This window comes from Crocodylus siamensis, chromosome 1, assembly GCF_052110815.1.
Source record: "Crocodylus siamensis isolate JL-2025a chromosome 1, ASM5211081v1, whole genome shotgun sequence".
Taxonomy (NCBI): Eukaryota; Metazoa; Chordata; order Crocodylia; family Crocodylidae; genus Crocodylus; species Crocodylus siamensis.
Window position 1 is genome coordinate 92,577,777 of NC_143395.1, and position 23,457 is coordinate 92,601,233.

General features: G+C 46.1%; 1 long non-coding RNA gene across 1 annotated transcript in view; it reads right to left on the bottom strand.

The window, feature by feature from the left end:
• Positions 1-23,457, bottom strand: part of LOC149873045 (uncharacterized) — a 236,741-nt gene that overhangs the window by 96,523 nt on the left and 116,761 nt on the right. Inside the window, exon 2 of the long non-coding RNA XR_016439833.1 lies at positions 551-624. This is a non-coding gene — a long non-coding RNA (uncharacterized LOC149873045). The remainder of the gene's footprint in view (positions 1-550; positions 625-23,457) is intronic.

Consider the following 23,457-nt stretch of genomic DNA (forward strand, 5'->3'; position numbering starts at 1 on the left):
TTGAGCCTCAGACAGCTGGCTGCAGGCTGGCAGGAGAACTCAGCTGAGCAGTATTGAGTCTAGAGGTGCTGGCTATGAAGACATCATGGGGAGAAGTGGTGCAAATGGTGGGAAGCTCCACCGGAGGTGAGCCAGCCTTGGGAAAAGTGGCTGCAATCCAGTTAATGTGCCAGCAGTTTCTTTTTTGTTTATTTGTTTGGTTGTTTTTTTTGCCGGAGCCATGAGTGGGTAAGCAGAGAGAGGCAGCCAGGACCTCAAACCCAACAACTGTAAAAGGGGAACTGCAGTGAACCATGGGCTGTGGCTAAGCATGGGAGAAGGGCAGGTGGGCACACATGACCTGAGTGGAGGGTCAATAAAGGACCTGGCCAGGGTGAGATGACCCAGCAAGGGAGCAACCAGTTGAAAGTTGAGAAGCTTCAAGCTCAGAGGGGTGAAAACCCAGACAGGGGGAGGGGGTTATTCTATTTCCTTTAAATAGTTAGAGGGAGTGCCCCACCAAGAGAGCAGTGGTGCATAAGACTCAATAGAGACAACCTACAAGACTTACCTGAGACTGAGAGGAAAGTCTGGTAGTCCTCTTCTGTTGTTCAGTTGAGATTTTCTGTTGAGCAGCTCACCAGCCTATATCAAGAGAAGAAAGAAAAAGACCAGATTACTCACCATGACCTACAGGCATAATTGGTGGCATAACATTTGGGTGGCGCTAGGACAGGGTATAGGGGAGGCTGGAGCCCCAGAAAAAATCTCTATCCAGATTGCCATTGGGCAGTTGTGGTAAAGACTAACATCTCCTGATTGATAATATCACCAGAATACCAAGACGTGGCAGGAGGGAGTTGGGCCTATCCGCAATGAGTTTAAGGGAAGTGAATGCGAGACTAACAGTCCAGTCCATGCAGGCAATAGGCCACCAAGCATGTAGCCTTAGCCAGGGCTAAATCCTGACACTATAGTAAGAGTGCTTCCTCATGATGGCCAACAAGGGCTTGGGAAAATAATTTAATGGAAAAAATCTAGGCTGCAATTGTTGCCTATGCTAAAAGAACTGAACACAAAAAAATAAATCTTCTGCCTTATTATTTATTACAAATGAACTGAAAATGATCCAACTTTTTTACTTAAATCCTGCCACAGAATATTGCTAAAAATACTTTAAAAATTCAGAAATTATAGCTGGCACAAACTTTGATGACCTATCTCTATCTTAGAAAACTTAGATAATAAGCCAAGTTGAACAGAATGTGTAATTGTTTGCATATAGTAGTTTAAGATTGTGATTCTCTATTGATAAATTAGAGCATTGCATTCATTGGCATTAACTTTGCTAAAGTCAACGGAGTTCCTCCTCAGTTTATATCAATTTGCAAATCACTCACTGGCCTCTAAAAAAGCCAACATAGATAAAATGTAGAAGGTAAACATGTGTATCATCTTGACAGTGAAGTATCATTAGTGCTGTATATTCTTCAATACCTTGTCTAGTTTAATTTAAACTACTTGAGCAATACTGATTCCTAATAGTGATTATTTTCTAATTTGTTGCTCCTAATGAGTGCATTCCTTTAAATCAGGGGTAATGAAACCTTTTGTTGTGGCTCACAGACATGGGGCTTTGGTGCCATTGGGAAGCAGGGGGCTTTGGCAACAGTCACTTTCCCCATGCCAGCACAGGTAGAAGCAACAGGGTAGATGAGAGGAGAAATAGCAGGCACCTTCCCCATGATGGCACTGCGATGAGGTCATAGCAGAACCATGGACCCAGCTGGTCCCAATGAGAAGATCAGGGCAATTCATCCTCTGAACATGTCCCACCTGCCATAAGCACCCTGGTCCCAGCTGGGCTCAGTGAGGCAATCAGGACAGCCAATCCCATGAAGCCCCAGGAAAGACCTGACCCACTCCAGCCCTTAAAAGCCAGGCCTAGTCAGCGGCATCCTTGTCTGCACTGAGGTGAAAGTGTATGCTCCTGATCCTCCTTGCATTTCCCTGCTGGTTCTCTGGTTTTGACTCCAGCTTCTGACTCTGCTAGGACCTTTGGCATCTTCTGACTGGTTTCCTGCTCTTGATTCTAGTTTGACCTCTGGCTCTAGCTTCAGGTTCTGAGCCTGGTTAACTATTGGTGTCCCCTGTCTTCAGCTGCAGCTTCTGACCCCGGCTTGTCTTGACTTCAGCTACAGCTCAGGGTTCCAGTTCTGGCAAGTTCTCTATACCCCCAGTTCCTGGCAAACCAACCTGGATCACACTCATGCTTCAGGTGCCTACTCTCTAGGCAAGACTGCCCATGCCTTTATCCCTAACAGGTGCAGGGAGAAGCAGCAGCAGGCACAGAGAAAAGCAGCAGCAGCTGGTGGTATGTTCAGCAACAACCCTCTGGACACTCCTGTGTTGAACTACAGTTATTTATTATTATCATTCTCTGGAATCATATCCAAGGTGCCCTCAGTATAGGTATGCAGAACTTGCTCTGCCTCTGACTTAACCCACTCCAGTACTGTGGAGAGAGAGGAACCAAGAATGCCTCTGGCTCCTCATGGCAGAGAAAACAGAGTCCCCAGTGCTGCAAAACTGCCACAAGCAAACTGAACCCTGCAGTGCTGAATAGGAGGGCTTTGGCCTTAAAAGGACAGTACAAGGAAAATACAATAAGACACAACAGTTGGTGCTTTCCGTGTGCTAGATGTGGAAAAAGTAGCAGCAGCACTTGGGTCTTATTGCCCACCCAATCACCTTCCAGCCCATCTCTGACCTGAACTTGGTCAATCTTAACTTGACTTGAACTTGACTTAAAGGTTGCTAACTATTACTCAATTACTTCCCACTCTCTGGAGGGAATAAAGCTAAATTACTACCTTTCCCTTTCTGAATCCATAGTTGTTAAGCACCTACTTGTTGCACTTATCCTGTCATACAATTTTTCCCTAATAGCACTGTAGCTCCAGAGGTGATATTTTCACTCTCTAATTCTCCCTATACATGAGGCAAATCTGATTTTTTCTGAACATATATTGTAAAGTCTGGAATTTTAGAAGTGATATTGTCTTAATAGATGCCTTACAACTTGAGAGAGCCACAGCAAGGTGGATGAACATTGTCTACATAGCTTAGTGAAGAAGTGCTGAAATAACTGGTCTATTCAAGTTATTTCAGGCACACTAAAACACAATAAATACAAACACATGCAATCAAATTTGCCCATCACTGACTGATATTCATAAACCAGATCACCTAGCAAAATAAAATGAATGAGTACAGGATAAAACATTTCATGTACAATCTTCTGATCCAACACAGTTAACAAACAAATGATCAAATACAAATACAGCTGTAGAATTCCCAAAGGTTTCCATATTTCACCAGCACAATTCATTAAGGAATGCAGCAAGTGCAATCAAAGGATACAATTATAGCATGGAACAATACTGATTATAAAGACTACACTTTTGGGACTATCTTCCCTTCTGTTTTACAAAAGATCATTTCACTCATTTTGTGGGGAAAAAAAGGGAAAAGAGAAGAAAGGAAAAAGGCTAATATAATAATTATTCCCATTTTGTAAGATAAAACCCTGAACATTCTTTGCAGGAATAATTAACCTTCAGCTTCATTATGTGAATTTAACATAATTCAGTGACTCCACTAAATAATTTCTTCCACAAAACCTATGGGAGTTAGCAATGACCAATTCTATGAAAACATTCCTATTAGGCAAAGCTGATAGCATTTTATTATAAAGGTTACCTGACACTTCCCAGTGTAAGGTCCTTTTAGAGTTTTATTGTAGAAATTGAGTCTTTGTGCATAAACTCCTTATCTTGGCACTGCAACTCTCTCAGCTCCATAGTGGCATGTGCAATGTCCCTCAGAGACTGGCGGGCCATATATAGACCTCATTTTGGACCTTTGCAGTATGCTTCTGTGCCTAGGCAGCTTGTTCAAGTGCTGTGGCACCATGGGTGCAAGCAGTCACCAACTTGTGCATTCCACGCCCCCAATCAATGGGACTCTTTGGCCCTCATGTCACTGGTGCTGCTATGCACATGTCTCTGGCACTCTACAGGTGTCCAGGTAACCATCCTGGATCCAACATCTCAGGCTCCATGACCAGGCCTCTTGTGCACAAATGAGGAACCTACAGAGAAGGGAGACACTGAGGGACCTGTGGTGAGTCCACTCTCTGGACCCTTCCCCCCCACTCAGGGCCAGAAGCTGTGCAGTTCCTTATGACCTGGCACTAACAACAGCTCAGAATGCCTGTGTTCCACCTCCCAGCTGGGAAAACCTGCAGTCTGCATTCCCTCCCCCTGCTATAGGAGCCAGACAGGCTGGAAAACCCAAGCATCAGGGCCCAGAGGGGTGATCTCTTGTGGTTCTCCAGGAGGAGAGGGACGAGGGGAGTGGGGAGATTCCCATTTCCTGTTGTGCCTTACCTGCAGTGGTGCACATTCACTACTGCTGTGCCAAACAGTGTCTGGAGGATCACCAGTGAGCATGTGCAGTTCCTCCTGTCGGTTACACCTTGGCTGTGGGACTTGAAAGAAGCTTTTAGCGTATATTGGGCTCTGTTTGTGTTAAGGTGTATGTCAGGTGAATCCAGGTGAACATTCTGGCCTCTCTCAGGAAAGCAATGTAACTTTGAGGGATGGTGTGGTCAGTTATCATTTACCCAGATTTATGGACCCACTTAATGTCACACAGACTGAGAAGCCCTTAACAACAGTAAGGGCTACCAACCCTGCTTCTTTCCAAGCTGGTGGCATGGGGGGTTAGGCAGAGGGGAAGTTGTTTGAGAGGCTCGAGGTCGGCGAGGAGCATAGATAAATCAGTATCATAAGTCTTCCATCTGGTTAATCATTGAGCCAAGAGCACACTGAATATCAGAGTAGCCAACCACAGCATTCCCGTGAGCATACCCCAAGTACTAAGGTGTCACTTTAAATTGTTCCCTCACCTATAAACATCATATTCAGACGGTCATCAGTAAAGTCTCTGCACAGGTAGCTGCCTTAAGATGTTTAGCCAGCATGACATGGGATGCCAACTTCAAAGTGTACAGAACTTTGTATATGCAAAGTGCATATGCCCCAGCAGATTACTGTATTCCTGTATGCATAGTTGTTGCATTAAAAAGCTTGATACTGTACTTAACAGTTCTGAGAAACTCCTAACAGGTAACACAACTTGTATATCACAAATGAATTCTCTGCACTCTCAGGTATTGGACAAGTGACATAAAAAGACAGACTCTAATGGCTCCCAAGCTGACATGTTTCTGGGCCTATGGACAGCCTGGCAGGCTGGATACTCTGGCTTTGTGTTTAGGTAAGGGGTGGGGTGAATGGAAATGAAATGATCATTTAGAGTAATCCAGTCAGAAATCTATTTCTACAGCATTTTATCTCAACACCAAATGAGTCTTCTGTTGGTCACACCCTTGACAGACAAGCATGAGATCAAGATGGACAGACTGAGATCTGGATACGGGTGCTTCAAAACAGCACTGTATAAGATGAACATCTTGGACAACCCCTTATGTGAATATGATGTCCAGTAGACAGCATAGTACTTAATCAAGAGCTGCAATCTTTACAAATGCCCAGATGGAGCAGATGGAATTCACACACTGAGCAATAATACCAGACAGTGGCTCATAGCTGGCCAGAGGGAACAAGGACAGGGCAGTTGGGGTTGGAAACAGGGGCTTCAATGGCTTTTGTGAGTGACAGCCCAGAAGTAGGGCCAACTTGGTGCTTGGATAGACCACAAGAGCTCTGGTTGAGCACCACCCTGAGAAGTAGGGTTGAGCGGGGTGCTGAGATGTACCATAGCAGGGGTTCCCAACCTACAGGCCATGGTACGGTGCCAGGCCATGAAGGGTTGGCTGCTGGTCCACAGGAGGGCTGGCTCCCAGACTGAAAGTTACCGCAGAATGGCAAACCGCTGAGTGGCAAACCACGGAGTGGAAGTGACTGGCATGCTGTGGACCAGCAGCCAACTCAGCATAAAAAAGGGTTGGCTGCCTGCCCACAGTATGCCAGTCACTGCTGGTCTACAGTTTGCCAGTCCACAGTCACTTCTGGTCCCCGGCTTGCCAGTCTGTAGTCACTTCCAGTTCACAGTTTGCCAGTCCTCAGAATAAAAAGGATGGGAACCCATGTTTCATGGGATGTCGGTGGCATGGAGCCTACTGTGAGTGGCGATGGAATGTGGTACAGCTATTTGTCATAGCACTGTGACAGGGGCAAGCTGCCAAGGCCTGATGCTCACATCAGCCCACCTCCTGTCTATGGGAAACCCACCTGCCTACTTGTCTGCCATGGTTTGCTGTTAAGTACTTACAACGTTAATAAGTTGGGAGGCTTCCCTTTGCATGCCCAGCTGTAATACGGGTGGTACATAAATGCTCCGACTTCCCCTTACATGTGTTCCATGCTTTGCAGATGTCACACTATATGATGGCTCTTTTGCTCAAGGCTGTGTTAAACTAGGCACACAATTGGGTATTTACATACTGCCCTTGTGTGCCACACCACCCCCTCCCCACCTCACTTGGGGCCTCTTGCACTCCACTGACTCTCACCCACCTTCTATTGTACTGTCCTGCTCCCTTTGAGTGGCTCTGGAGGGCCATCTGGCTTTGCTATTCACCCTTCAGTCAGCCCTGGTGCAGTCTTTTGGGTCTCTCCCACAACCCTCACCTGAATGGGGCTGAGTGTATAAGTATTCAACTATGGACCTATTTTGCCCCTGGCCCCTCACCAGACCACTACACCACTCTCTCTGGCTCCTACTCCATCCCTACACTGGGGCCTGGGGTCTTCCATCCCTATAGGCTCAGGTGCTTCTCTCATTAAGCTTGCCTGGCCTGCACTCTACCCTCTACACAGGGTCTGAGGTCTTAAAATCCTTGAACTCAGGTGTGCCTCTTTGAGTATTTCTGGCCCACCTCCAGAGTCCAACACCCCATAGGGCTTGGGTCCTTTTATTAAGCAGGCCTGGCTCCCACTACACTCAACTGTAACCCACCCAAAGGTAGGGGCTGGGGTTTAGGTGCCCTGACCTGCCTTAGACCAGGGAGGTTCTCAGTCCTGGTATCTGAGTGACCACCAGGCCTCCCTATCCTGGCAGGATGCAGTTTCAGGTCATGTCCCAGACCATGAGGTCTCTTCCTTCCTAATAGCCTTACCCTTACCTCCAAGGTGTTCCAGGAGCAGCTCAGCCTGATGTTGCTTCCTTGACTGCTCCCTGCCAACTGTGGCCTGGCTTCCCAAAGTTTGAAAATGGCTGCCATAATCAGACACCTGCAGACTGCCTGTTCCAGCCCTTGAAGTGACAGGCACCCAAAGGATGCGCTGTCACAAGCACTCTAACCTACAGTGCTGAAGTCTGATACCACATCCATCCAGGGTCATGTTAGAACAGGATCCACCATTTTTACAGTGTTCTGTAGGCCCTGACTGTCTACTCAGTTACAGCTGTAGAGCACTTTCTGTGAGCCTACTGTGCAATAAGTGTAACTTCTATAGCTAGCCTCCATGTCTAATCCTTACTTCTGGAAAGCTTTGTATGATGATATAATCTAAAAATATTTTAAAGTATAAACTCAAGACCATCTTCCTTCTGAAAAAGATACATTGAGAAACATAGCATTATATGCTAAATTTTTAGCAGTTTTCTATTAATCTCCATTCCTGCATATGGCTGACCTGTTATATTCCTTGGAAGGCTGTCCAGCTCTGGCTCAGTGAAATGGATACTTAAATATTATGAACTTTCCAGATAGTCAGATAAATGGGAGACTTTTCATCAAGGGTTCCCATAATGTGCAATGAATAACATTATGTTACCTTTCATTAATTTTATTAACCGAATGCTTACACAGTATAGCAGCCACACACCATTTCCAGAAACTCATTAGACAATGAGTAAAAAAATGAACTGTAAGTTACACTATAGGGTATCCAGATCATCTGCAGTTTTTTCAATTCCAGTCAACAATATAAGTCAATTCTCTTACTGAAAATCAAAGGGAAAAAAATGTAAGTGGGGAAACATTATAATAAATGGGCATTATGCAGAGGTTATACAGAACTGTTTCATACATCTTCATAGGATGAAGATGTAAACCAGACTTAATAGTACAACAAAAACTGTTCCCAGAGAGCAAAGTAAATTAACTGCACATCAGGTATATACCCTTATTTTGGATTAGAGATTCTGTTGAGACGCAGAATTCCTGAGAGCTCTAGTGATCCAGCAGCTGTTCTACGTCAACAAGAAACTTTATATTTTTACTGACTGATTGATAGGGCATTATTTCTGTGATGTTTGTCATAGTCTAAGGGTACCTCTGAGTGCTAGCTTTACTTCACATTTCCTTTGGAATAGTAGAGTACCTTTATATGTGCTCTGGGGTGAGAGGGGGACACTTTAACTAGAGTGGTTCTCAGGAACACCCACAACATCTCGTGTATACCCATGCTTCAAAATGGAGTTGGGGGGACTTTAACTTTGGTTAAAGTGCCTCCACCACCATTTTGAAGCACAGGGACACTGAATACATATGATGCCAAGGCTTCTGGAGTGTGCTAATTAGTCTTCTCTGATGTGTTCGAATTCGAATGTGTCAGAGCAGGTGTTGGGCATATGTATAGGTGCCCACAGTTTCCAAACATGGGCCCATAGAGTTGTTGCTGGTGACATACACAAACCTGCTGGTCACATAGTGCTGGTCCTTCTTGTTTCCAGCTGCTAAGTCCTGTTAAAGGTAGCTGGTAATAGATGAAGTATTTTAGGTTTTAAAGTAGACAGCATCAAGCAGAGTAGTGTTCATTTGCACCTTTCAGGAAGGGTGTAGATCTGATTAAAAAGAAATATTTCCAGTTAAATGATTTTTAACTGGGGGTGGAGGGGTGGGGAGACACTAAGTTAGTTTTTGGCTCACTCTGGACTGAAACCAAGATTTTAAAAATTTCTTTGCAAACCAGAAGCTCCTGGAACCTTGCAGCTGTTCCGTGAAACTGACAGTTTGTCATCTTCACTCCTAAGACCAGCAACTGTGGTGTGTGTGTTGGGGGCGGGGGGGAGTTCTCCTAGGGTCCCTGGCTTCAGCACAGACTGCAGCCTCCAGGTTCCCTGACTCCAGTGCATACCATCCAGGACTCAAGACTTTCCTTGGGAAGCTTGCCTCAAATTGGCCAAAATACTTTTCAAACCTGAAATATTTCAAGAAAAACATCCTTTTGTTTTGATGTTTTGATTTAGTTGTTTCATCAGAAAATTTCAGACTATCAAAAATTATTCCCTCTGACCCAAAGAAGACTTAGGAAATAAACAAGTTGCACTATTATTCCAAATAGTGCAGCCTTTCCCTTTCACTGACTTCCTTGCCTTTCACCTTGTGACACACTTCAGGAATGGCAAATGTCCTTGGCCCTGAATGGAATTTGCGAAGTGGGAAAGAAAATCTCTTTAAACCCTTCATTTATTTAATTAATTTCTATATGGCCATTTGATAGAAATCTGAGTGTCACATGATTCAACAACGATTTAAGGGAAGAAACTGTTTTCTTCCAGAGATGCCAGGGAACAGCCACTATGTATTGTTTCTTGAATTGGTTTGTTGTCTTCTTTTTCACAGTGTTTAACTGTAAATTTTGTCCTTTGTCAAGAGCCTGAAAGCCTGTGAGAGACACGGAGAGATACTTCCCACAGTTTACATGCACCATTATTATAACTGAGTGATAATATTAGAGATATTATTATAATATCTGTTTATTTAATGTACTGCATTTACTTGAATATAAGATGACCCTGAATATAAGATGACTCCCCAATAATTAAATTCTATATATGAAAAGCTTAGTGGGGTCTGTAGTGGGGCTGTTAGAAAAGCTAAGGCAGATACAGAGCTAGGGCTAGCATCAAGTATCAAAGATAATAAAAAGTCCTTTTTTAAATAAATATATAGGGAGAATGAAGAAGGCAGTGGGTAATGTGGGACCCCTGCAGGATATGCTTGGCAATCTAGTGGTTGCACCAGAGGAGAAAGCAGACCGCTTTAACAAATACTTTGCCTCTGTTTTCTTGTGCAGGGACCGGGACTCCTCGACCAAGATCCCAGACGGACTCAGGAGAAACACTGCCAGGCCTAAGGTGGGGGAGGACCGGGTTAGAGAGCTTTTGGAGGGTCTGGATGTATTCAAATCAGCAGGTCCAGATGCTCTCCACCCCAGGGTGTTGAGGGAATTGGCAGGGGTTATTGCAGGACCCCTGGCACAGCTTGAGCACTCGTGGTGCTCTGGCCAGGTGCCAGATGACTGGAAGAAGGCCAATGTTGTCCCCATCTTTAAAAAAGGGAAGAGGGAGGATCCGGGTAGACCCATTAGTCTTACTTCAATCCTGGGGAAACTCTTTGAGAAGATTATCAAGGAGTACATCTGTGATGGGCCAGCAGCACAGATGATGCTCAAGGGCAACCGGCATGGTTTCTTTAGGGGCAGGACCTGTCAGACCAACCTGATTGCCTTCTACGATCAGATCACAAAAGCATTGGATGCAAGTGTCGCGGTGGGTGTAGTCTTTTTGGACTCCAGCAAGGCCTTTCACACTGTCTCCCACCCCATTCTCATTAAAAAACTAGGTGACTGTAGCATTGATGCCTACACAGTCAACTGGGTCACCAACTGGCTAGAGGGCTGCACCCAGAGAGTAGTGGTGGACGGGTCATTTTTGACCTGGAGGGAGTGGGCAGTGGGGTTCCGCCGGGCTCGGTCCTCGGGCCCGCACTGTTCAACATCATCAGTGACTTGGACAGGGGGGGTAAAAAGCACCCAGTTCAAATTTGCAGATGACACTAAGATGTGGAGGGAAGTGGGCATTCTAGAAAGGAGGAATAGGCTGGAATCAGACCTGGACAGGTTACAGGGGTTGGCAGATGAGAACAGGATGGGTTTCAATGCTGACAAGTGCTGCACCTGGGGGAGAAGAACCAGCAGCATACCTACATGCTGGGGAACTCACTTATCAGTGCAGAGGCAGAAAAGGTTCTTGGAGTCATTATTGATGCCAAAATTAACATGGGCCGACAGTGTGGGGACTTGGTCAGGAAGACCGGCTATACCTTGTCATGCATCCACAGATGCATCTCAAGCAGGTCCAAGGAGGTGATCCTCCCCCTCTATGCAACACTGTTCAGGCCACAGTTGGAATACTGCATCCAGTACTGGGCACCTCACCTCAGGAGGGATGTGGACAACATGGAGAGCATCCAGAGGAGGGCCACTAGCATGATCAGGGGGCAGCAGGGCAGGCCCTACGAGGAGAGGCTCAGGGACCTGAACCTGTTCAGCCTCCACAAGAGAAGGCTGAGGGGGGATTTAGGGCCTGTTACAAACTAGTCAGGGGGGACCAGCAGGCATTGGGGAAGTCCCTGTTCCCCCGAGCACTACCAGGAGTGACTAGAAATAATGGTCAGAAGCTGGCAGAGGGTAGATTCAGACTAGACATTAGGAGGTGCTACTTCACGGTCAGGGCGTCTAGGATCTGGAACCAACTTCTAAGAGAAGTGGTTCTGGCTCCTACCCTGGGGGTCTTTAAGAGGACACTAGACGAACACCTTGCTGGGGTTGTTTGACCCCAGTACTCTTTCCTACCATGGCAGGGGGTCGGACTTGGTGATCTGCTCAGGTCCTTTCCGACCCTACAAACTATGAAACTGTTTTGTGTATAACAGATGTTTTTTCCCCATCTGTAGAAGAAAATACCTGGATGTTGTGAAGGTGAGTTCATGTGGGTTCACAAAAGATGGAATGGAGATATTTTTATACTTTGAATAGAATCCACAAAACTAGTTGAAGAAAAGCACTATGCAAGACAGACAGGACTTAAAACCCTTACAAAAACTTCTGTAGTTGTGATAGATGAACAATATTAAGTTAGCATCAGGCAGCAAGGGTGGGGAGCCTCACTGTATTAATTCCTATGGAAAAAGATCTAGATTGTGTAAGCTGGGCTTTTGAGCTAATGTATGTGAGGTACGTGGTACTACCATTTAAGTATAATGTCAGAGAAATTCATTCACAAAGTGATTGTGGAAATAAAAGGAAACCTATGAAAACTGTTAATTCTTGTTAAAATACTACCGTTTTCTCTTATTTATTATGGGGTCATAATCCATAGTAAAATATACATTAGCTCCAGCTGAATGGGGAATTATTTGGATTTCTAGAAATAGCCTATAAAAATAAATTATTCTTTGTTACTAGGGGATTATAGAGCCTTATTAATGGAAAAGAACCAACTGGACAAAAAATTGTGTTTTAATGGATCTTTAGTTATCAGCTTGCAGTGGACGATCATCTGGACTACATTTAAAATATAGTGTTGCAGAACCTAGCTTATTGAAAAGCCACAGGCAAAAAAGTGAACATTACAAAGCAGAGCACAGAGAACAGTTACTATATTCACCATTGGCTGAATAGCTTATAAAGTTATGAGCAATGACTGAAAATCTGAATGATCCTGGAACTATATCGCTGTTTCCTTTTCTATCCCTGTACTAGAAAAACACTGCTTAAAGTTTAGGTGAATAAATACCTTTTTGTTCTCCAATAGTTCTTTTCTGTATTAGTGAAGTAGTTACAGCAATGCATTGACATCTTTATCTATGAGGTCACTGAGCATCTGTGCACTTGCCTGCCCACCCATTCTGACAAATTTTTCTAGTCCAATAATAGATCCTTTGCATGTTTTCCATGAGGCCCAAACAATCCCCAGGAGGACTGCCCAAACTGCATTTTATGAGAAACAGGATCAGAATGTCATGTAGATGGTAGAATGAAAGATGATTTAAAAAAGGAGGGAGGCTTTGAGCTTAGAGCTACAAGGATAGAAAATTTAATTTATTTAACCCATCATTCCCTAAAAGGTGTGTGTGTGTGTGTGTGTGTGTGTGTGTGTGTTTGGTTGTGTGTGTCATCACGATGTTGTATTTTTTATTCTCACCCTTCTCTTTGACCTGCCAGTCTCCAGAGGTAAAGTCTCATTTCACATGCAGCCCTTTCCAGGGCTCAACATTTTTCAGTTTCATGCTTCGCAAGTCTTCTTGGGTCTAGCAATAAACTGGTTGAGAAACTTCCCCAACTGAAGACATTAAAGTAACGTAACCCAGGAAACTTTTACTATGCATCTACGTAATACCTCTAATTATATACATCTCAGGCAGTGTGTGTGCTTACATATGGACTCTGGAATGTGCAATGAACAGAGCCAACAGTTCTAGCAGTGGATCCTGGGATCAGATTTGCTGAATTCTTGCTTTTCAGCACAAACAATCCTTTGTTTTTAAAGAGTTTGCAGTCTTTTGAAAATTGATATAATGTGTAGCTGGAGTACTTGTAGAGCTTAAAATCTGTCCTGCTTTTGTCAGGCATATCTTATACTGTTTAACTTTGTGAATGTGGGATGTTTTTTACGTCTCTGCAAGATGGGCTGTACTGAATATTTTAGCAGCCCTACCTTCATGCTTCCCAGCAACAGTGTCGTAAAAGTTTTACTTTAAAATACCCTGTTTAATGAACTAAGACATTTAACATTTTTAAAAAGTTGTGCATATACTGCAGTAGTTTAGACTTTGAGTGACCTTGGCAAATTTCTGCAATGGCAAACAGCTTGCTAACATGACAGTACAGTTGACCTCAGCTAGTGACTCTCCAAGAATGCAAATTGCAGCAGTTCACATGGAAGTGAAAGAAACAATTTAGTTTTACATTGTTTTCAATTGTCTCACACCTGCTGCTGGGCCTAATAAGACGGATTAAAAACACAGTAAGATACAGTGGAAGGGATCTTAGGTCAGGGCTGTGAAAATAGGTGATGTTTGTTTGTTTTGCAACAAAAACTGACCATTTCCTCCGCTGAAAACTGTTGATAAGCACCCCCGAGGGCATTACTAGTGTTCCAAAAGAAATTAATCTTTCTGCATGATGTCATATAAGGGAATATGTGTCTTTCATTGTTACTATGTGTTTAATGACCTATTTAATGGCTTTTTGTTAAGACAATACATTGCATGTCAATGTTACAGTTTCCTCATATTTGAGTGCACTCATGCTAGTATTAACAATGTGGCTGTGTACTTCAGAAAAACAACATTACAGGCCCTCACTATGTTATAAACCAACAGCAGGAATAAATCACTCAGACATTTTCTTTCCATGAAAAGCATATTTTATACTCAAATATGAATACAAATGCAGCCACAGACACTTTATCAAATATTCTATTTTTACTGAATCCATAAATAAATGTGGCCACATCATAATAGAAACGTGGTAAACAAAAGGGATGAAACAAGAGAGGAGAGATGGGAAGAAAAGACTTGAGCTTTAAGAAGGACAAATTTGGTGCAAAATATACCTCCTCTATTGAGAAGGTATAACAGGACACGTCACAGAAAATATTGATTTTGTTTGCTCTCATTACTAAGTGAAGTGTGTTAAAGACATTTCCAGCTTCTTCAATGACTGTTGATAAATTTGACCTTCCTGCCTTCTAAGAATTGCACTGGGCCTATTTTCAGTTGTATAGCCAATAAATCCTAAGGAAGGGAAGAAAAGGTATGTGGCAGAAGGCCACCTCTGTTTCTCCCCCAAAACTCTGCTCTGTGACAATTTGGTTAGGATGGGCCCTGCAGAGGGTACACACCTTACCCTATCTCTTTAGGTAACCTGAGCTGGATACTTTCCTGAGGGAGGGGGGAAACCTGCTCCCTCTGCCTACATGACTGGCATCACATACCTGGGTGAGGGGCTTGGGCTCCTTGGTGGGCTAGAGACTGCCGGTCTTCCCAGCAACCAGTGATGCATTTCAAATTAGTTGGCTGACAGCCAATAGGTGCTGGCCTCCATTGGACCAGGTAAATGAGGTCATAAGGGCTATATAAGTTAAGGACTACCCAGGAGGAGGGGGCAGCAGCCATTAGGAAAACTCAGAGAGAAAGAAGAGCTGGACCATCTGAAACTTGGTCTCTCTCTCAAAACTCACAACCAAGGAACTGCCTGCCTCCAGAGGGAATCTCCACCTGCCTCTGGATACTTGTGAGTAAGCTACCTGAGATATAACTGGATATATAGCTTGCATTAACTCAGATGCGTGATCAAAAGCTATTCCAGCCACCCTGTTTGCTCTATGGGATTTCTTTGATACTACTCAACTCTGTATCTTATTCCAACCCTACTCCTTGTAACCAATAAAGTTCTCCTTTGTACCTAGTGTGGGAGACTTATTGGGAGTGGGTCTAGATTATGCCTTGGCTTGGCTAATTAAGGGAGACTACTACTTGTGCTTCCAACTATGGGAAGCACCCTAAGTTCTTGAAGTGAGTCGAGTACCCTTGAGGGCTACTAGGCCTGTGTTTCCCAGGGGACACAGTACCAGGATCAAGCCTGTCCCTGGATGCTGGAAGCTCTACCCCCAGGCTACCGGGCATGCTCCAGTAGGGGGATCGGCCAGATGCGAGGTGCTCCCACGGAGGCACTCGGAGCCTGGAAGGTGGTCGGACGCACTGAGGTGGGTGGCTCAGTGCAGAAGCACCACCTACTGGCCTGCCACAAGATACATTTTGAACTACCTCACTTTAGGAGCTGACCCATAGCAATGGAGAATGGGAGGCCAGCCTCCTATATGTAACTTGCACTAGTCTGGGAGCAAATGGGAATAAATATATCACAGTGCCTCCTTTTCCATCATTATATTCCTGAGCTGGCCACAGTTGGGATTATAACTGTTTATCACTTAAGGATGCCCCTTCTGTTGATAAAGTTCCTGAAGCTGAAGCCACTTCGTTTAGAGTTGTTTTGTATCATTGCAGCTGTACAATGCAGACATTACTTGACCCAGGAACAAAGTTATTGTCTTCAGTGTAACTTCTAATATGAGCAAAGTAAGTTATTTAGGGGGATAAGTCTTTCTAGAATAGGCCAGTAGTATATGCTATTCAATGAACTTCATTTCTGACTGGCAAGGAGAGTTTGCTGAATAATGATTTTTTTTCCTTCCCTGGAAATATTTATTTGTAAATTTAAAATAAATGTATCATAGTCATCTCCATATTCCTACTGGGCTCACTTTTGGGGACCACCAAGTACTTAAATGGTACTGGCAAGGTTGTATTTCAGGAAAACAAAATTAATTTCCACATCATATAGACATGATAAAAAATAAAATAAAATAAAATAAAATAAAATAAAATAAAATACTCTGTCAGAACAGGGGGCATTTAGGAAAAAAATGATTTGGTGAAATTGGACCATTTCTTGGGAATATACCAATTTCTTCAAAATTCTCAATGGGATATGATACAAATATTTTGATTTAATTTGGCCAAATTTTAATAAGGCTTGAGAAGCATTTTTGTTTTGACTTTTACCTAATAAATAACATAATACAACATACCATATAACACAATAATCAAAGGAATAAAAGTAAAATGAAATGTTCTGATCTTATCAAAATGAATTTCATAGTTTCATAGTTGGTAGGGTCAGAAGGGACCTGAGCAGATCATCAAGTCCAACACCTTGCCATGGGCAGGAAAGAATGCTGGGGTCAAACAACCACAGTGAAGTAATTATCTAGCCTTCTTTTGAAGACCCCCAGGGTAGGAGTGAACACTCCTTCCCTTGGAAGTTGGTTCCAGATCCTAGCCCCCCTGACAGTGAAATAGTGCCTCCTGATGTCTAGCCTGAATCTACTCCTGGTCAACTTATGGCTGTTATTCCTCATTACTCCTGGTAATGTTTGGGGGAACAAGGACTCTCCCATAGCCTGCTGCTCTCCTTTGGCCAGTTTGTAGATAGCCACCAGGTCCCCTCTCAGCCTTCTCTTGTGGAGGCTGAACAGGTTCAGGTCCCATGGCCTCTGCTTGTACGGCCTGCCCTGCTGCCCCTGATCATAAATAAATAAATAAATAAATCTACACTAATTCTATTTAATGGCCCTCCTCTGGACCCTCTCGATGCTGTCCACATCCCTCCTGAAGTGCGGTGCCCAGAACTGGACACAGTACTCTAACTGTGGCCTGACCAATGTCACATAGAGGGGGAGGATCACCTCCTTGGACCTGCTCATGATGCATCGGTGGATGCATGCCAAGGTGCAGTTAGCCTTCCTGACTACGTCCCCATATTGGTGGCCCATGTTCATTTTGGATTTGTTCAATTTATTGGTTAAGATCTTTCTGAAATTACTGAAAAAAAATATTTTAGGCAATTTGTTTCATTCTGAATTTTTATATTTTTGTTCCAATTCAGAATTCAAATTTTGGTATTTTCAGTGAAACAGAAACTCTGTCTTCCAATCCACACTCTCTGTACATGATACTCAGCAGTGCTGAGGGAACAAAATAGCCATGCATAGTATTCATATCACAGGGATCCTGGTTTTCTCTGATAAAAAAAAAAATCCCCAATTTTTTATTTTAAAAAAGTAACCCAAAATCCACATTTTTCACATGAGTAAAATGGAAAACCGCCTATATATATATGTGTGTGATACATATAGATATAGATAGGGTGTTTCATCTTAATCATGGAAAATGTGGATTTTGGGTTACTTTTTGAAAACCAAAAATTGGGGATCTTTTTATCAGAGAAAACCTGGATCCCTGCACATTGGTATTTTAAAGATAATTGCTATGTGCTCACATATTCTCAGGCAAAAGTGGAAACTAAATTAAATTAAAAAACAGCTAGCGAACTATTTGTTCAACACTCATGAAAATATTTTTTGATGGTAACATAGAAAATGTGTTAAACTTTTTTTGGCTTCTAATTTGATAGGAGTGAATACAGTACTATAACAGAAGAACCAGGCCCTTGTACTGAGAAAGGGTTAATGGGCAGGAGAAAACAATGCAGTCCCTTCAAGAGCCAAACATTTATGGCCAAGAAGGCAAGAGCTTGGACTGGGGAGGTGCTGCTACATACCTGGCCCTACATATAAGATCTCTTGAACATATATTAACAGCCTTTTCAGAAGCAAGACATTGGCTACTGTGGTCCCCCTCTGATTTATCTGTAGTAATTTAGGGTGTTATGTTTTATGTTATGTCAGTTAATGGTAGTGTTATGAAGAGTTATGGCAACAAATTTAGATAGGGATGATCTTGCCTTAGACCAGGGAATGGATCAGATAACCTATGGAGGTAATTTCTAGCCCTACATCTGTCTGAATCTGTGAGTCTATGATTCCAGACTGCTAATTGTTGCAAAGGCTGATGGGGAAGAAACTGATCCCAGGTGTGGGCCTGCCTCTGGCAAAGATAGCCAGAAGTGAACAAGGCTAAAAAGGGATAACTTAAACCTCCTGTGCCAGAGCTGTTACTTAGGGATCAGCTGACCAGCAGGGTAAGAGGATACACTCTAGCCCACAGTATCTTGGATGAAAACTCTCTTGAAGAGTGAGTAAGGTCTGGGCATGGAGCAAAAGGGGCTGTTCTCATGGGGGTAGACAAGTCTCTCTCTCAGTTGGTGAGTGCACCTGAATGGGTTAAAGATTTTGCTGAGAGTTATTTCAGTTCAACCACAGAATATATTTTTGGTTTTTCCCTATTGACCCATGAGGGTTAGAGTTTTTAGTTCAGAGTGTAACTACTAGTGACTTGGGAGTGGCTATAAGAGGTGGTTTGGAGGCCATATAATGGTAAGCTGCACACTCTGCAGCTGGAGGCCTGGGGTATGGAGTGGGCTGAGGCTAAGGAGATGAAGCCAGTGTCGGTGGACTAAGGCTGAAGGCTGCATCCAGAGAAGGTGGGCAAAGGTTGAGGGAGCTGAAGCCTGGACAGAGGGGCTGGAGCCTGAGTGCACAGAAATGAGTATCTGAGCAGAAAGTCTCAAATAATGAAGACTGAGTAATACCTGTGAGGCATGGGTGTGCCTAATTATGGCTAGAAAATGTTATTTAGAGGTTTCCTTTTGGGAACTGGCTTGTAGGTAAAGTTGACATTGCATCAGAATAATGGTCTGGAGCTACGACAAGGGTTAATTGATTTCTGAAAGCCTGTTTGTAACACAGTTTCCATCAAAGCCCACTGTGTCTGACACAGGCAAGCAGTAAGCAGACACACAGGCTGGTAATTGAAAACATATACAGTCTTCCATAACATGAGATAAGAGACTTTGCTGCATTGGCCAGGTCGCAGTGCCCAGTTGCTGAGCCCTTGGGGTTTCTGGTTTTGGGGAACAGACCAAATTAGGAGAAACCAGTAAAAGCCCAAATTAGGATGTGTGCATGTGATGGGTTTGTAAAACAAAGGAATATGCTGACAGGGTAGAATATGGACAGTATGACAACCACAGAGAAACCAATCAACAATGCCCAGAGATGAAGAGTCATCACAGGGGTAGAAAGGATACAAATGGATGGATTTCACAGCACCAAAGGGTCCCTGAGAGGGGAACCTGAGGCCACCATGGACAGAGGGCATATCACCAGTTCATTTCACCCATCCCACTGGGGGAGGGCTCAGCCTTTGACCTCCAGGCTGTTGAAATCCGATATTCAAAAGAGAACCTCAGAGTTAAGCTTGTATACTGGCCAGATGTACCTTGACTGTGCTCTGTGAACCCTGAGGCTGATAGATACAGAATTCTTTGCATTATTCTTATCTGCTACGACTATGTATCAATTACATTTGCCTGTTATCAAATGGAGAGGTCATGGTCAGTCTGAGAGTTTGGGTTCACCCAGAGCAAGGTATCTGGGTCATAAATCAAGTGGCAATAGCTAAGGAGGAGGCCAGAGACCATTACTGATGCTTTTAAGGCATGATTAGCCTCAGAAGGCTATAACTGGTACCCTGTGGCACAGGCTTCCTATATGAGTGGGGTTTGGGCCTGGACAACAGCAGGGCTGGGTTAGGCTCCGGAGCGGTGAGAGACACGCGGGTGAAGCCCGCTGCACCCCCGCTCCCCCGAAGCCCCCCAGACACCCCCTCAGCAGCCACGGAGCCCCCTGCCGACCCCCAGCACAGCCAGAGGTAAGCGGGCTCGTGGTGGGAAGGGGTTAACTCCTCGCTCCCTGGGAGGAGGCCGCTGCCTGGTGCCGGGCTGGGTGAAGCCCCCACCCAGGACCCTACTTGGCCCAGCCCCCCAGGGAATGACAAGAGAAAGAGTGGGGTACTCACCAGTCCTCCTCCTGTAGGGCAGGGCCCCCAAATCCCGGGCAGGGCCCCCCTGGCCTGAGAAACTAGCGTTCCCTGATGGCAGGCCCACTGCACATGCACGCAGTTTAAAAGGGCCCGCCAAACAGGGGGGAAAAAAAAAAAAGGCTCTGATAGGCTCTGGACCGGTGAGAGATGCGCGGGTGAAGCCTGCTGCACCCCCGCTCCCCCGAAGCCCCCCAGACACCCCCTCAGCAGCTGCGGAGCCCCCTGCCAACCCCCAGCACAGCCGGAGGTAAGCGGGCTCATGGTGGGAAGGGGTTAACTCCTCGCTCCCTGGGAGGAGCCCGCTGCCTGGTGCCGGGCCGGGTCAAGCCCCCGCCCAGGCCCCTACTTGGCCCAGCCCCCCAGGGAGGCCCGCGACCAGAGCCACGCAAACAGGCTGTGTAAACAGGTGCTCGAGTTAGCGCAGAGTTCATGCAGGAGAGGGCGCGGGAGGGCATGAGACCCTGCCTGCGACCCCCCAGAGTAGTCAGCCCCAGCCATAGCCAGCCTACCAGAGGGATGACATGGATGGGCACGTGCCACACCCCAAGGGTCCCCTCGGGCTCTTCGGCCCCCCCATTGGGCACCTCAGAGACAGCCACCCAGACGGAGCCCATGGTTCTGGGCTCCATGCAGACGGAGCTCCTGGCTCTTGGCTGCGAGGGCTGCCTGTCCCTTTTTCAGGCTCTGGGGCCCGGGAGCATGGCCACCTCCCCTTGCAGGGTCTGCTCCCTACTGGGGAATCTGGCATGCCAGCTGGAGGAGCTCCAGGCCACAGTTCAGAGACTGCGTGCCATCAGGGACTGCGAGCAGGAGATAGACTCCTGCTGCCAGGCCCTTCTCCCCCGGGAGCCGTAGGGTAGAGCACTGACTCCATCCATGACTAAGGAGGACTCTGGGACCTCCCGCTCTGCCCAGTCAGGGGCAAGGACCAAGGTGGTCAAGGGCCCGAAGGCCCGCCACACCAAGGCCCCTCCCTCGCCGGAGCTTAGCAACAGGTTTGCACCTCTTGCAGCCCCAGCAGAGCCTGCTCAGTTGCCAGCTCCCGCAGGCAACCTAGGCTCAACCACAGCTACTGGCCCCACTCTCCCCAAGTCAAAGCGAAAGGTGTTTGTTGTGGGAGACTCCATCCTGCGGGGCACTGAGGGGGCAATCTGCTGCCCCGACCCCTTAGCCTGGGAAGTCTGCTGCTTCCCAGGGGCCCGCATCTGAGACATTGCGGAGAGGATCCCGCAGCTCTTCCGGTCCACAGACCACTACCCCATGCTCGTTATTCACGTGGGCACCAATGACATGGCTCGGAACACCGCCAGCCAGGTCATGAGGCGCTACAGGGAGTTGGGAGCGGGGCTTAGGGGTCTGGGAGCTCAGGTGGTGTTTTCATCAATCCTCCCAGTCTCGGGCTATGGGCTGAGGAGGGAGACGAGGATCCACGCGGTGAACCAAAGACTGCGGAGCTGGTGTCATTGGGAAAGCTTTGGCTTCCATGACCACAGCCCACTCTTTGGAGAGAGAGGCAGCGAGCTGCTGGGAAGAGACAGCCTCCACCTCTCTTCCCTGGGGAGGAGGCTCTTCTCAGCCAGGCTGGCTGACCTGCTCCACCGGGCTTTAAACTAAGCCCGCTGGGGGATGGGGGGACTACTGCCACTGCTGGCCCACTGAGCAACCCTTGCAAAGCCAGCAGACTAAGGCAGTTAAGGGACCCCACCCCTGCCCCAGCCCTGGCACAATCTGTGGGCAAGGTAAGAGCCCCCAAGGGCACGCTTGCCTGCCTGTACACTAATGCCAGGAGCCTGGGTAACAAGCAGGAGGAGCTTGTCCTCCTGCTCAGTGCAAAGAATTATGACGTCATTGGGATAACGGAGACCTGGTGGGACTCCACCCATGACTGGACCACGGCAATAGAGGGCTATACCGTGTACAGGAGGGATCGTGTTGAAAAAAAGGGTGGGGGTGTAGCTCTCTATGTGAAGGAAAGCTACATGTCCCTGCAAGCTGATGGTGACTGGCATGGACAGCTAGAGACCCTCTGGGTAAAAATTCATGGGAAAAATGGCACAGGGGACACAACGGTGGGAGTCTACTACAGACCTCCCACTCAAAGTCCTGAGCTTGACCAGGAGTACGCCCGGGAACTGACTGAGGCCACTTGCTCCAGGACCTTGGTTGTCATGGGTGACTTCAATTACCCGGACATTTCCTGGGAAGATCACTTAGCAAAATCCGAGCAGTTGCAAAGCTTTCTCTCGTGCGTGGATGACCTCTACCTGACTCAAGAAGTCTATGGGCCGACGAGAGGCAAAGTGCTGCTCGACCTGGTACTGGCTACGGAGGACGACCTAATCGGTGACCTAGTGATCGATGGGAAGCTGGGTGACAGCGACCACGAGCAGATCACCTTCACCATCTGCCGTAAAGCTGGCAAGTCAGTCAGCAACACAGAAGTCCTTGACTTCAGAAAAGCCGACTTTGACAAGCTCAAGAGGCTTGTCGGTCAGGCCTTCAGGGACCATGACTGCAGGGAGATGGGAGTTCAAGAAGAGTGGTTGCTTCTCAAGGAAGCGATCCTCAATGCACAAGCTAAATCTATTCGAACACGGAGGAAAGGCAGCAAGAAGGCATAGCAGTCCTCCTGGCTCTCCAGGGACCTAGCGGACCTCCTGCAGCTAAAAAGGAAAGCCTACAAAGGATGGAGGATGGGATTCACCTCCAAGGAGGATTATTCTGCAGTGATCCGGTCCTGCAAAGCCAAGGCTGCAACTGAACTCCAAGTAGCTTCAAGCATCAAGGACAACAAAAAGTCCTTTTTCAGATATGTGGGTAGCCGGAGGAAAAGCAAGGGCAATGTTGGACCCCTGCTAAACCAGATGGGGCAACTGACAACTGACGCCCAGGAAAAAGCCAACCTATTAAATAGGTACTTTGCATCAGTCTTTCATCAGTCCCACAGGACGCCCATGCCTGCTATGGGACAGGGAGATCCGGGTGATGGGGATCCCCTACCCTCCATAAATGCTGACCTCGTGAAGGAACACCTTGAGAAGCTGGATACCTTCAAGTCAGCTGGCCCTGACAATCTGCACCCCAGGGTACTCAAGGAGCTGGTGAGTGTCATAGCTCAGCCCCTGGCATGGATCTTTGAAAACTCCTGGTGCTCTGGTGTAGTGCCCAAAGACTGGAAGAAGGCCAATGTGGTGCCAATCTTCAAGAAAGGGAGGACAGTGGATCCGGCTAACTACAGGCCCATTAGC